The 13,405-nt window shown below is 39.7% G+C and overlaps 1 pseudogene; it reads right to left on the bottom strand.

Annotated features, from left to right (window-relative positions):
- Positions 1-2,404: 2,404 nt before the first annotated feature.
- LOC102121396 (mas-related G-protein coupled receptor member X3-like) lies at positions 2,405-12,990 on the bottom strand (annotated as a pseudogene).
- Positions 12,991-13,405: the final 415 nt, after the last annotated feature.

The raw sequence follows: 13,405 nt of genomic DNA, 5'->3' as shown, positions 1-13,405 counted from the left end.
AAAGGAACAGCTGTTCTCAGAATGACCAACTGCAGAGGACACTCTATTAAGTGGGAGGTGCCTATACGAGTTCCAGTGAGACCTGGTGACTGAGCCAGCCTTTGCAAGATGTTGGATGAACCTGTGATTTTCAGGCGGGAGCTACTTGAGAGAAATATTTACCAAGCATCTTCTAAATTGCACACCTACTCTGTTGCACTAGAAATTCAAAGACACAGTCCTTGCTTTAAAAGACCTCACAGTACGGTTGAAGAGAAAGAAGTGAGGACAGATAATTCAAGTACACTGTTGTAAGTGCTGTAGTTGAGTAATGCTGAGGTCAAGTGAGTTCAGATTGGGCTTCAGGGACAGAATCTAAGCTTTCATAAAGCTGAAGTTTTCTTCTGTCAAAAGAAAAAGAATTTCACTAACATCAAAATAAGCAGGTTTCCAAGTTAGAAACAAAATTATTTGATTCAACTGCTAGGTGAAAATTCTCTACAGAATTCCCCATGATAGACAACATCTTTAGCCAAAACTCCCTGAGTGGACTCTCCCAATAACCTCGATCTGAACTAAAGACATCACATCAAAGCTCTTGGCATGGAGCATTGGCTGCAAACACTGGCTTTCTGCTTCCTCGACCTGTAGGAAACCCTCACCTACAGCCAAGTCCTCCTACAGCATTTGGAAATTGAGGGTGAACAGATGGGATTCAGCATCAGCAGAATGCTGGGGCTGGAAGAGCAATGGATCTGGACTGAGGGGACTTGAATTCAACATTGTGAATAATGTGAGAAGAGCCACCAATAAATTTTGTTGGACAAATTGAAAACTATATACCTATTTATTACTTTCATAGCTACTTTGTACTGCCTCCTGCATACTCAAATTGCACTTGTCAGCTCCCCTCAGTGAGGGTCAATCTGAGGGGCAGCCTCACTGTCTGTGAGCAGCACACAGTCCACTGTGATGTCACATCTTCTCTTGGTGGTCTCTTCTGTCTGCTTGAGTTATCTGTGGAAGGGATAACCACTGGTGGAGCATAGTCCTGAATTTTGTACTGATCCCATTTCCATAATTAACTGTTTTTAATTGTGTTAAAATTTACATAACATACACTTTCTAACTATAATGATTTAAAGTGTACAATTCAGTGTCATTAAGTACATTCAAAATAAGTTGTAACTGTTACCACTGTCCGTTTTAACAACTTTGCATTATTCCACACCGAACGTCTGTGCTCGTTCAATAATGGCTACACATTCTTTCCATCATCCAGCACCAGGATCCTCCTAATTTGTTTTCTGTGTTCAAGAATTTCCTAGTTTTGATACCTCATAAAATTTGAACGTACAATATTGTTCTTTGGTCTGGCTTATTTCCCTTAGCACAATGTTTCCAGGTTCATCCATGAATTCCAGAATTCATGTATTAGAATTCTATACCAACTGTAAGTTATTATCCAGATACTATAATTGACATTAGCATGGAAAGGTCAGATGTTTTCAGTGTTGCTTCTTATGTTAACAGCCATAAAACTGACTGAAAGTTATACCCAGAACAATTTGTACAAAACCTGGAAGAATGAAGAATTCTACAGGTGAAAGTATCTGAAGAATAAATGGTTTTCCAGATAATTTCCACTTTGAAACCAATATTGAAGTTTTCAGTGGCCTAAATGGAACTGGTGGGGCATATTTATTAGCTCCTCACTGGTCTCTTAGTCCAGGAAGAGCTAAATTAGAACTTACCAGTTCTCAAAGTCTCAAAGGGAAGGGGCCATGGTTGTCTTCACTAGAAACCAAGGTCAATGTGTCACCATGCTGTGGACAATTACAGCAGAGGACTTTTCATAAAACCAATTTTCTAGACTGTTTTTTATGAAGAGAGAGTTTGTCTCTAAGTACATTATTTTGCTCTATATCTGAAAATACAATGGACGTAGAGATAGCAGAACTCATTTTTTTAGAATTGAGCTTCCAACTGTCGTAATGCCTCCAGTCATAGAAGGGAACATGATTTTCAGGGGAATATAGACTGAGACATTAATAAGGAATCTTCCCTTTCGATATAATCAGGTAGGAAACAAGTATAAGGTAGAGTTTTAAGGTTTTGGACAGGAACTACTTTCAATACCAGGTAATTGCAGAAAAAGTGTTCAGCAAGAAAGATTCAATGCAAGATAACAGGAAAAATATATTGGCAATATCAAGGAGAATCTAAACATTGTATTATCAGACTAATGCTTCCTATGGTTGAAAACTGCAACTGTCAGATTAGATAAAAATCAATTTGAAGACCTTGAGGAACCACTGAGACATTCCTGAGGTGCAACGCTAAGAAAAACACATATAATTGTCAAGGGTGGCAGAGCAGTGTTGGTCTCAAAGTCCCGTCTGACTGACAGGGCAGAGGCTCTTCCTCACTGCTCTGATCTGCTTCTCGACAGCTCCAGGGTTTCCTCAGGAAGCCGCCCTCCACCTTCATCCACCTCAGGCATGTCCTGCAGAGCCCTCTGGAGAACCAGCTTCAGGTTCTGCCTATTGTGACGCTGCCTAAAGCAGCCCATGAAGAAGTAAATGATGGGGTTGGCACTGCTGTTAAGAGAAGAAAGTAAAATGGAAACTAGATGAACGTGACAATATATAAGACTCCCAAATCCATGTGGTTCTATAAAAATAGGAAAAACTGAATACCGAAGGGCAGGCCGCAGAGGAGGAAGACCAGCACTGTGAGCAGGATGGTCATGTACAGCCTGGTCAGTGGCATCTTCCGGGATCCACAGAGGATCCTGACCAGCAGGACCAGGCTGGACCCGTAGAGAACCACACATAAAAAATCAGCCACGCGACTGTGATGAAATCCGATGTTTGACACCAAACAGAATCAGCATCACTAAGCAGGAAGCCACAGAACACCCTCTCCAGGATGCTCCACGGCAGGAACAGAGCCCAGAGCAGGACACACACGACCACTGACAGGTGTGTGGTGCGGCGGCAGCGGTACCAGATAGGCCACAGGACGGACAGGCAACTGTACAGAATATTTGTGTAAGGTATAGGTCTGAGCTGAACTGCTCAGCAATAGAGCAGAGGAAAGAGTAAGTGAGGGTGAGGTCTGAGTGCAACTGAAGGACATAACTGAAGTGTGGGAATATGTATGGGGGACTACTAAGTGTTCTGCTGGGTATACACAATGTAAACCTGTTTCATTCTCTCTTTCAGGAGATCTTTGGTTCGTTACTTTTACATGTACTGGGACACCAAAAATTCATGTGATTCACTTTATTGTAATATTTGCTGTATTACAGTGATAGAAGAAGACTTGCAACATCATCAATGTATGCCTATTGTGATAAAGGTTGTATATCAAAGTAGTGTGTAAAACAGGCACTATTCAATGAATGGGATTAGGACAACTGAGTTGCCGTGAGAAATAAAATAAAGGTGAAACATACTTTATATATGATTTGAAGATAAATCCAAATATACTACTTATTTAGGATGCAAACATCTGTATGTCCATGAGGTGAAACAGGAGGGTGTAGGTCTTGGAGTGTAAGAGAGCTATTCATGCAGATTTCAGCTGGAGAGTGAAGATTGGGTCTAATCTGAATAGTAGCAGCTGTTGAGAGTTTTTAAGATATTGTCTCTTTTCATTATCTGAAGAGCTTAGGAGGTAAGAATGAGTGTTATTCCCATATGGCTAAGAATGCATTGGAACACAAAAAGAGTGAATTATTCGTTCTGGGATTTATATAGTATGAATTTGAGCCCAACAGGGCTGACTAGGACTGGTCCAGTCTTTGACCAGCCCTTTACAGCACCACTCTGTGTCGATTATACATGTTAGAGGGGATAAAGGAGAGGAGGGATTCTCAAGTTAAATCCAAGTTGGCAGTCAAAATTATGGGTTAAAAAAAAAAACTAACCTAAACAAATTTCAGATAGAGAAGGAGAAGCAAATCAAATAGGGAACAATATAGAGGAGAGTGAAAGGCATTTAGGAACAAATTCAGGAGTTCCTTTTTGCCTATCAGAGGCCACCTTTTCTCTGGAATCCCAAGAATGCACATGGGCAGGAACTCTTCAGGTAGAAAGAAGACACACCCTCCTCTGGGAGGTACAGAGGAGCAGCAGGAGTGAGTGCATCCATCATGAACTCTCTTAGAGAGACAAGCTGCCACCACCCTGATTGACGCGAAAAGGAAATGGGAGGAAAAGGAGAACCTCTGTTATCCACACTCTTGTTATCCACACTCAGGGCACTAAACACTTTGTCCATCTGTATTTATGGTATGATATGTTTGTCTTCCTTATGAAACTCAAAGCTCCATAAGGCGTAAGTCATGCCTATCTTTTTCACTGTGGTATCACCAACATTTAGCATGTGTTCCTTAAAGACCATCTATGGTATTATCCTCGTATAACATAAGATGAAGCCATGGCCTAGAGTATTAAAGTGTTTTCCTGTGATCACAACATGAAGAGCAGGTCCAGTACCCACCCCTGGTCCCTGGAGCCCTGCATGAGACTTCTGTACTGTTCTCTGCCCCATCATTTATTCTTTCTGAGGAGTTCCTGAAAAATCTTGATGTGAGCACAGAATCAGAGACAGTGAGGGGCTGAAGAGACTGCTAGGTTGCTAGCAAAATATTGATTTTCCTCTTTGGTCACATAATAATTCTGCAAGTCTAAAGGCAGCACAAGGACCCACATTCCGGTTTTCCTTGATGCTGGGTGCCATTGTATAACCAGGTGCTGTTCAATGAAAGGTGCACAAAAGTGAGGTAAGCAAGTCCTGGCTCATAGAATCAATCAAAAGAGCAAAGTTCCTCCTTTCCTCCACCCTTTTCTATCACGCTGGAATGCTAATGTGGCTGTGAACCATGTAGGATCACAAGGATGAGGGCACCTCCCTGGGGACTGGGGAGCTGCAGTTTTGGAATTCTGATGTATGATGCCTTGGAGTTTCCAGCTCAGATCTCACAGATAGTCATCTCTGGGTATTCACTGATGCTTGCTTCTGGAACCCCAGAACACACCGAAATATGCAGATACTCAATTTCCTTACATAAAAAGATGCAATATTTGTACACACCTTATGCTCTTTCTCCCAGATACATTAAATCATTTCTAAGTTATTTAGAATAACTGAAAAAATACAATTGCTATGTAAATTCTTGTTTTACTATACTTTTTTTGGAAGTAATGACAAGGAAAAACAAGTTTGTACCTGTTCAGTACATGCATACCTCTGCCATAAACTTATTTTAAAAATAATTTCCACCTGTGGTTTGCTGAATCTGCAGATTCAGAACCTAGAGACCCAGAGGCACGATTGTACCTTCTTGTTTAAGATATTTCTACTTCATTCTTTATTAGAGCCACCAAACTTATATTCCAAACCCCAAAAAAAGTTCTCTCTTTTTTAAATTACATTTTATTTTCTATGCATTTTTGATGAATGCAACCATTTCTGCATAGAAGTGACAGTAGAGAAAGACATGCCAAACATTAAAGTAGTCCTATAGAACTAAAATGAGAAAGAAATCAATCACCTTTAGACAGAGAATGCCCAGTAATTAGGATGATATAAGATGGTGAGAGGGATCGTCTCTTTTGCTATGAGGTTTTGCTTTCCATTCTTTTCTGTCCCATTTGACATCCCAACAGAGTGGCTTTTATGTCCCACATCACTGGGACTCATTTTAATTCTAGCTTCTGGTGGAATTGTGACACTGGGACACACCAGCAGGAGACTGGAGGATGGCAGGAGAGCAACTTCGGATTTCCACCTCCTGGCTCTCTGCCTGTGTATGAGTTCATTCTCACATTGCTATAATGAAATACCGAGACTGGCAAGTTTATGAAGAAAACAGGTTTAATTGGCTCATTGCTCTATAGGCTATACAGGAAGCATAGCAGCTTCTGCTTCTGGGGAGGCCTCAGGAAGCTTCCAATCATGGTGAAAGTCCAAGGAAGAGAGAGGCATCTCACACGGTGAGAGCAAGAGCAATACAGAGAGAGGGAGGTGCTACACACTTTTAAACAACTAGATTTCATGAGAATTCACTCACTATCACTACAGCAATACCAAAGGGGGATGGTGTTTATACCATTCATGTGAAACCGTCCCCACAATCCAATCACCTCCCACCAGGCCCTCCCTCCAGTACTGGGAGTTACAATCAACATGAGATTTAGAAGGGGACACAGATCCAAATCTTATCAGGCTGTGTGGCTTTGTGTTGGCCGTGCAAGGCTTCTCCACCTGCCTGCTGGTGCTCTCCCACCTCTATGGCTACAGCTATGGCTATGGCGACAATGGTAACTGCTCCTTCCCTGTCCCTTTCAGCCTAGGGGAGGACTTAGTGCTCCCCTATGCATTGCTGCTTAGGGTTCTGACCCATGCATTGTCTCTTTCCCTTAACCCTGTGCATCTTTGTAAATACTTCCCTCATGAAACACTCCTCAATCATTTCAGTTGGGACTGTCTGTTTCTTCCTTGAACCTTTCCAGACAGGCAAGGAAGAAAAATTTAGAAAAGTAAGCAAAACAACAAAACCTGCTTCTACAGCAGTTCAACTCTATGAAGCAATGCCTGCATGTCCCCTTGCTCCTTAAATGAATGTGAGAGGCAGCATTCTCTCCATGAGGACAGATTCAGTGATTGAAATAAAGGAGGTGATATGGGGAGATAAATCAGAAGCGGGGATCCCAGTTGAAGCTCAACACAGTCTGAGTTGGCAGCACTGTTTCCAGAAGGAAACTTCATGTCTCCTGTCTTTTCTTGAAACAAGCTCATGATCCCCTGCCTGTAGCACCTAGGTGGAAACACAGAAACGATCTTATAGGAAAAACCATAACTGACTATGGAAGAAGAGTGTTTCTGGTACTTACCCTTATCTTTTTCTCTTTTGTCCAGCGGTGAAGACTTCCCTTGTGCTAAAGGTGGAGAGCCTTTCTGGGATTCAGTGACTTCAGAAGACCCTTCTGTGTTGCTTAATTCAGGAGATGCCTACAAGAGCTGGACTCAAAACTGGTGGTCAATCCAGGCTTATGAAGATGCTGGACAGACTTGTTATTTCCTGTTTGAGGACTATGGACAAATCAGCGGCCAGAGGTATTGGAGACACAAACCCTACCTGAGATGATTCTTGGCCTCTGTCCCATATCCAATATATATAAGCCTCTCCCATCACATTCCATCTTGTTCAACTTCCTTGATAAAAACAGTGGCAAGGTTTGAGAGAACTGACTTCCGTTTTAAGGGAAGTTCTACTGTGTATAAAATGCTATCAAATAGCATTGCATGCTACATTAAAATCTTTCATAAAAGGATGAGTCAATCGATGTGGCAAACTTCACTGTTGCCTTATTTTAAGATATTGGTACAGCCAGTCTTACCTTCAGCAGCCACCTCACCAGTCATCAATATCAAGCAAGACCCTCCAGCAGCAAAGCATTTGGCTAACAAAGGTTCTGATAATGGTTACGATTTCCTAGTAAAAAAGTATTTTTTAAGTAATGCATGTAGATTGCTTTAGACATAATGCCATTGCGCACTCAATAGACTACAATACAGTGTAAGTATAATTTTTACATGTACCAGGACACCAAAAATTCATGTGATTCACTTTATTGTAATATTTGCTGTATTACAGTGATGGATGAAGACTTGCAATATCATCAATGTATGCCTATTATGATAAAGGTTGTATATCAAAGTAGTGTGTAAACCAGGCACTATTCAATGAATGGGATTAGGACAACTGAGTTACTGTGAGAAAAAAAATAAAGTTGAAACATACTTTATATATGATTTGAGAATAAATCAAAATACACTACTTAAAATTTTATAACGAAAATGGAATTACCTAGAGGAGCCATAGCCAAATAGTTTTTAAATCAAAGTGGAAAAAGACTTTCAGTTATAGGATACAATTCAGAAGACATAAAATAAAATATTAGAAAAGACAAAAAGAATGCCGGCTGATGGCCCCCTCCTATAATCCCAGTACTTTGGGAGGCTGAGGTGAGTGGATCGCTTGCACTCACAAGTTGTAGACCATCCTGGGCAACATGGTGAAAACCTGTCTCTACAAAACTAGCCAGGTGTGGTGGTGCATGTCTGTCGTCCCAGCTACTCGGGACGTTGGGGTGGGAGGACGGCTTGAGCCCAGGCTGCGGAGGTCACAGTGAGCTGACATCACATCACTGCACTCCAGCCTGGCTGATAGAGTCAGACCTTTTCACATGACAAACAAAATAACAACAACAACACAACAAAACCCTCAAAACCAAAAGCTATGTTTAGCATGACATGAACCATCATAATCAAAATGCAAATAAACTGTGGCCAGGCATGGTGACTCACCCCTGTAATCCCAGCACTTTGGAAGGCCAAGGCGGTCAGATCACCTGTGGTCAGGAGTATGAAACCAGCCTGGCCAACTTGGTGAAACCTAGTCTCTACTAAAAATACAAAAATTAGCCGAGTGTGGTGACGCATGCCTGTAATCCCAGCTGCTCAAAAGGCTGAGCAAGAGAATGGATTGAACCCGACAGGCGAAAGTTGCAGTGAGCCAAGATCCCGCCTCTGCACTCCAGCCTGGGTGACAGAGCGAGATTCCATCCCAAAAGATAAATTAATAAATTAATCAAATTAAATAAATAAACAGGGAGATTTGTTGGTAATATATGTTATAGCCAAAGTATAAATTTTCTCTACTGATAAAAAGTTTTCTAAAATGATATTAATAATTCAAAATCCAAAAAGCTAATAGGAAAATAACTTTGTCATGATTCACAATTTCTAGAAAATAAAAATGGCTCCTAAACTATGGAAAGAGGAGAACTGCAACTCATAATAAAAAACATGCCACTTAAAATTACAGAGTTATATTTTACTTACCAAAATATAAAAGGCCATAAAGTTTGATAGCTTATGGTGTGGGGATGGAGTGGCATCAGGTACCCTCACTCATTTCTGCTGAGGATGCAGATGGATATAACTTCCAGTGAAGGCAATTTTCAACATATGTAAGCATATATAAAGTAGCGTCCTTTTCTCTCTGTAATTCCTCATCTAGGAATTTATCTTAGAGATATATTTGTGCATGTTCAAAGGATCTACATACTAAGTTAATGAATGCAGTGTTATTTACAGTACAAGACTGGTAACAGCCAAAATGGCCACCAACACTGTAAAAATTATGGTCTATCTATGCAATAGAATACTCTGTAGCTGCACAGAAAGAACAACAAACCTAATATAAAAGGCCCTCCAGAATTTGTTAGATTTTTTAAAAAGAACGCATGCCAATGTATATATTGTATGACAAAAAATATATAGTTGTTTTTATTAAATATTTGTGAATTAATATAAACTTATTACTGAGTATAATAGGATATGTCTTTGTTAACAAGGCAAGGATGCCTGAGGGTCTAAAATGAGAATGACAGTTTTCAGCACATGCATTTAAAGATTATTTTTTAAAGTTTTGACTTTATTATCATGTCACAAATAAATTTTCAAACGAAAAACATAAATTTAATGATCTAGCTAAGAGAGGGAGATAGAGATATGAGAAGATTGAGGTAGGATGAAAAAATGAAGACAATGAGTACAGAAAACTTTTTGGAGAATATTTTTTTTCCCAAAGGAAAGAAGACAGGTCAGGCTGTGGATAGAGATGAATGGTTGCTTAGATGGTGTTTTAAGCCAAGAATAGGATGCGGTGTTTCAATTACAGTGGAAGGATCCATTAGAGAAGGAAACATTGAAGATGCAGAAGGGAGAAGTAATAATGCTATGAAATGTTTCTAGGGAGGGAACAGGGGAAACTGCACAAATGGAAAGGGTGGTTTCAAACAGGAATTTGCAGAGCCCATTTCCTGGCATGAGAGAAAATACAGAGAGATGTGCTCAGAGGCAGATGGGCAGGTAGGTTCGCTCTGGGGAGATTGAGTAATTCTCAGAAGAGCATCATCTGACAGAGATTTAAAAAAAAAAAAGTAGGCAGTTTCAGGAGAGAGAAGATGGCGTGAAGATTTTCCTTTGGAGAGTGAGAAGCAATTATGGAAATGTCACATGACTGTTCAGGAGATATAAGTGAATACTTCAGGCTCAAGGTCATAAATGTACAGTGAAACTGCTAGGCATGGTTGTGTGTTGAGCTCCAGCCACACTCTGTGCTATGGGAACAGGCATGAAGTTAGTGGAGAGCTCGATTCAACCAGGGCAAAAGATGAACATATGCTTCAGCAAGGACATATATGCATGATGAATAAACACATAAAAAGATGCTCAACGTCACTAATGTTTAGGGCAATAAATAAAAACTACAATGAGATACCAGTCTACCCTCTTAATATAGCTAAAATATAAAATGCTGATAGTTTTAAATATTGGCTGAGATTTGAAGGAATTGGAGGTCTCATACACTGCCAGTGAGAAAGCAAAATAGTAGAGCTACTCTGGAAAATCCTTTTGCATTTTCATACAATCCAGCAATTCAGCCATTAAATTTATCCAAGAAACTGGAAAACTTTGTTCACTTAAATATCTATACACATATGTTTATATTTGTTTTATTTATAAGTGCCACAATAGAAAAAACAGCAAAGTCCTTTCGCTTATGATTGGTGAAACGAAGCATAGTACATCCATACAATGGAACACTATTCAGCAGTTAAAAAATAAATCAGATATAAGCTATTGATACCTGCAAAAAGTTGGGTGGATCTTGAGGACATTATGCTGAATTTAAAAAGCCAAAGTCAAAAGATTAGATGCAGTATGATTCCATTTAGTAACACTTTTGAAATGACAATGATTAGAGGGGTTTGGGAAGAAACAAACTGTGGGTGTGACAGTAGCAGGAGCCCAAGGAAATTCTTCTGTGGTGAAGAAACACTTCTATATTCAATGTGATTGTGTTTATGAATCTACACATGTGACAAAATATTATGCAATGAAACATAGAGGAATACATCACTCCAAAAATGAGTGCATGCAAACACTGGTAAAATTTGGTAACAATGTACTGTAGATATTTGGTGAAATCTCATAAGATTTGTAATGTAGATAATTAGATAGTACCAATGTCAATTTCCTGGTTTTGGTGCTACATTTACTTAACATGTCAGTATTGCTATAGGTTGGGTGATGGGCATCCAGGAACTCTCTGTACCATTTTAGTAACTTCTTCATAGTCTACAGTTAATTCAGAATGAAAACTTAAAAACAACTGAAATGCCTCCTCCTTGTATGGACTACCTTTATGGATGTTGAAGTTACCAAGAATGAGGACATGGGGTATGCTGGAAGGAAGTTTGTAAACCAGGCACATAGGCTAGAAGGTAATATAATTAGCATTCATACACCCAACACAAAATTAAGCACATATTAAAATTTTATCATATTTGTTTCTAATAACTCTTAAAAATAAATACATACATTTTACAGATATAATTTAAGGCTGAATCTTACATCTTTACTCTCACCAATAATTACACATATCTTTGATAAGAAGGCAAGGGTGCCTGCACACCTGGAATGGGAACGACAACTGTCTTCAACTTCAGAACGTCTGAGTTTGGTATGTATTATTCTGTCACATGTGTAGCAGCATTAAAACAGGAATATTAAACTAAATTTCAAGTCACTATAAATATTACGTTACAAAAGAGTTGCATGGTGACACAGAATTTGAATAGGAATTTTTGGACATCCATATCAAGGCTATGCAGAGTTTAGATTTGAATTTTTATGTGACAAATAAAATGTTGAATTTAATTCAAAGATTAACTATCTCCCCTACTCCCAGTATGGGCGTTTTGTAGGTAAAAATGCTGCTCCAGAGAAGGGACTGCATTCCATTGCTTCTCTCTTCTCCCCTAACCCCCACCTGTTTTATTATTATTATTTTAATTTTTTAATTGTTTTATCTGTGCCTTCTGGCCCTGGAGGACTGGACGTATCCCAGTGAGGAGGGTAAGGAGAACAAGGCATTGACTTTGTGGCATGTCCTGTTGGTCTGACTTGCCTGGCCCTCTCTGGACTTTACGTTATTATAGAGTTCATTCCTACAAATATCATAAAACTAACATCAAGCTCTATCACTTCAAGACCACAAAAGATAATGCTCATTATTCAGAGCACTCCAGTCTTGTGATTCTATTTAAGAGGGATCTTGCCATCATGACCAAATATGTGGGGTGACACAAGGAATAAAACTCTGGTGTGAATTATTCACCATTCCCTAAAAAACTCTATGCTTTTATTAACAGTGCCACTGTAAATTATCTCTTCTCCCATTTCCATCTGTCCAGATCCTATTTACCTCTCCTTGCCCAATATAAAAATTTAAGTGACTGGCAAAATTTACAGAGGGTATAATTATAATAATAATGCTAGATCAATTGTAGTCATCAGTTAAAATTCTACCTATTACATGAAGCCTTCCATGATCCACTCACTTCTACACACACACTCAGGAATGAGATCTACTCTGTCTCTGCTCTCCTTCCCTGTGTTTGCATCCTGCAAAGCTCCAGAATAATTGAACCGATATGATGGGCATGAGCATTGAGATTTCTTCTTCTATGCTCTGCTGTAACTGCTAGATAACAGCAAACAAATGTCATCTATGTCTATAGCCAGCAATGATAACATTGACACTAATTGTGCCCAACTGATACCACACTTTCATACAGAACAAGCATCAGAGCAGTCTCTTTGGATTCTAGGTCTCTTCCACATAGGTGGGAAGAACACACGCTTACTGAGATTATAGTCACTGTGTAGTGACATAAATTTCTCAGGCAACCTGGATCTCAACACTAGTTATCTTCAGTCCACGGTTATGGTAAAGTCACACTTTACCCACATGTTCTGAAAAGAGATACCTGAGCACAAATGCACAAATGGCACAGTTTCAGACTGGGGCAATCCCATAACCTCACTTCTGCTTGGTTTGCCTGGAATAAGCATGCGACCCATGTTGGCCATGCAGTCAGCTTGAGAATCCCAAATCCCTGAAACCAGGTCCAGTGTTCTTCCCATTCTAGCACTTGCACATTCTTCCCTCTGTATGCTGGGATTTCTAGAAGCTGAACTGGGTTTGCCTGGAGGCAAGGGCTTCTTCTGCAGGAATGCAAGGTAGTGGTAGTAGGTAGTTCTGCAATGCCTGTGACCTAAGCACCTGCAGGATCTCTAGAAAATGCTTTCAGGAATTGTGCATTGGTGTGATGTTAGACTATAGACTGAGTGCTATTGTAAGATTTAGCCTTTTCATAAAACCAATTTGTGAGAGTGTTTTTATGAAGAGAGAGTCTGTCTCTAATGACATTATTTTGCTTCATATCTGATAATTCAATGGAATGTAGAGATAACAGAACTCACTTATTCAGAATCG

Source organism: Macaca fascicularis, chromosome 14, assembly GCF_037993035.2.
Source record: "Macaca fascicularis isolate 582-1 chromosome 14, T2T-MFA8v1.1".
NCBI lineage: Eukaryota > Metazoa > Chordata > Mammalia > Primates > Cercopithecidae > Macaca > Macaca fascicularis.
This window is presented reverse-complemented; position numbering and strand designations above follow the sequence as displayed.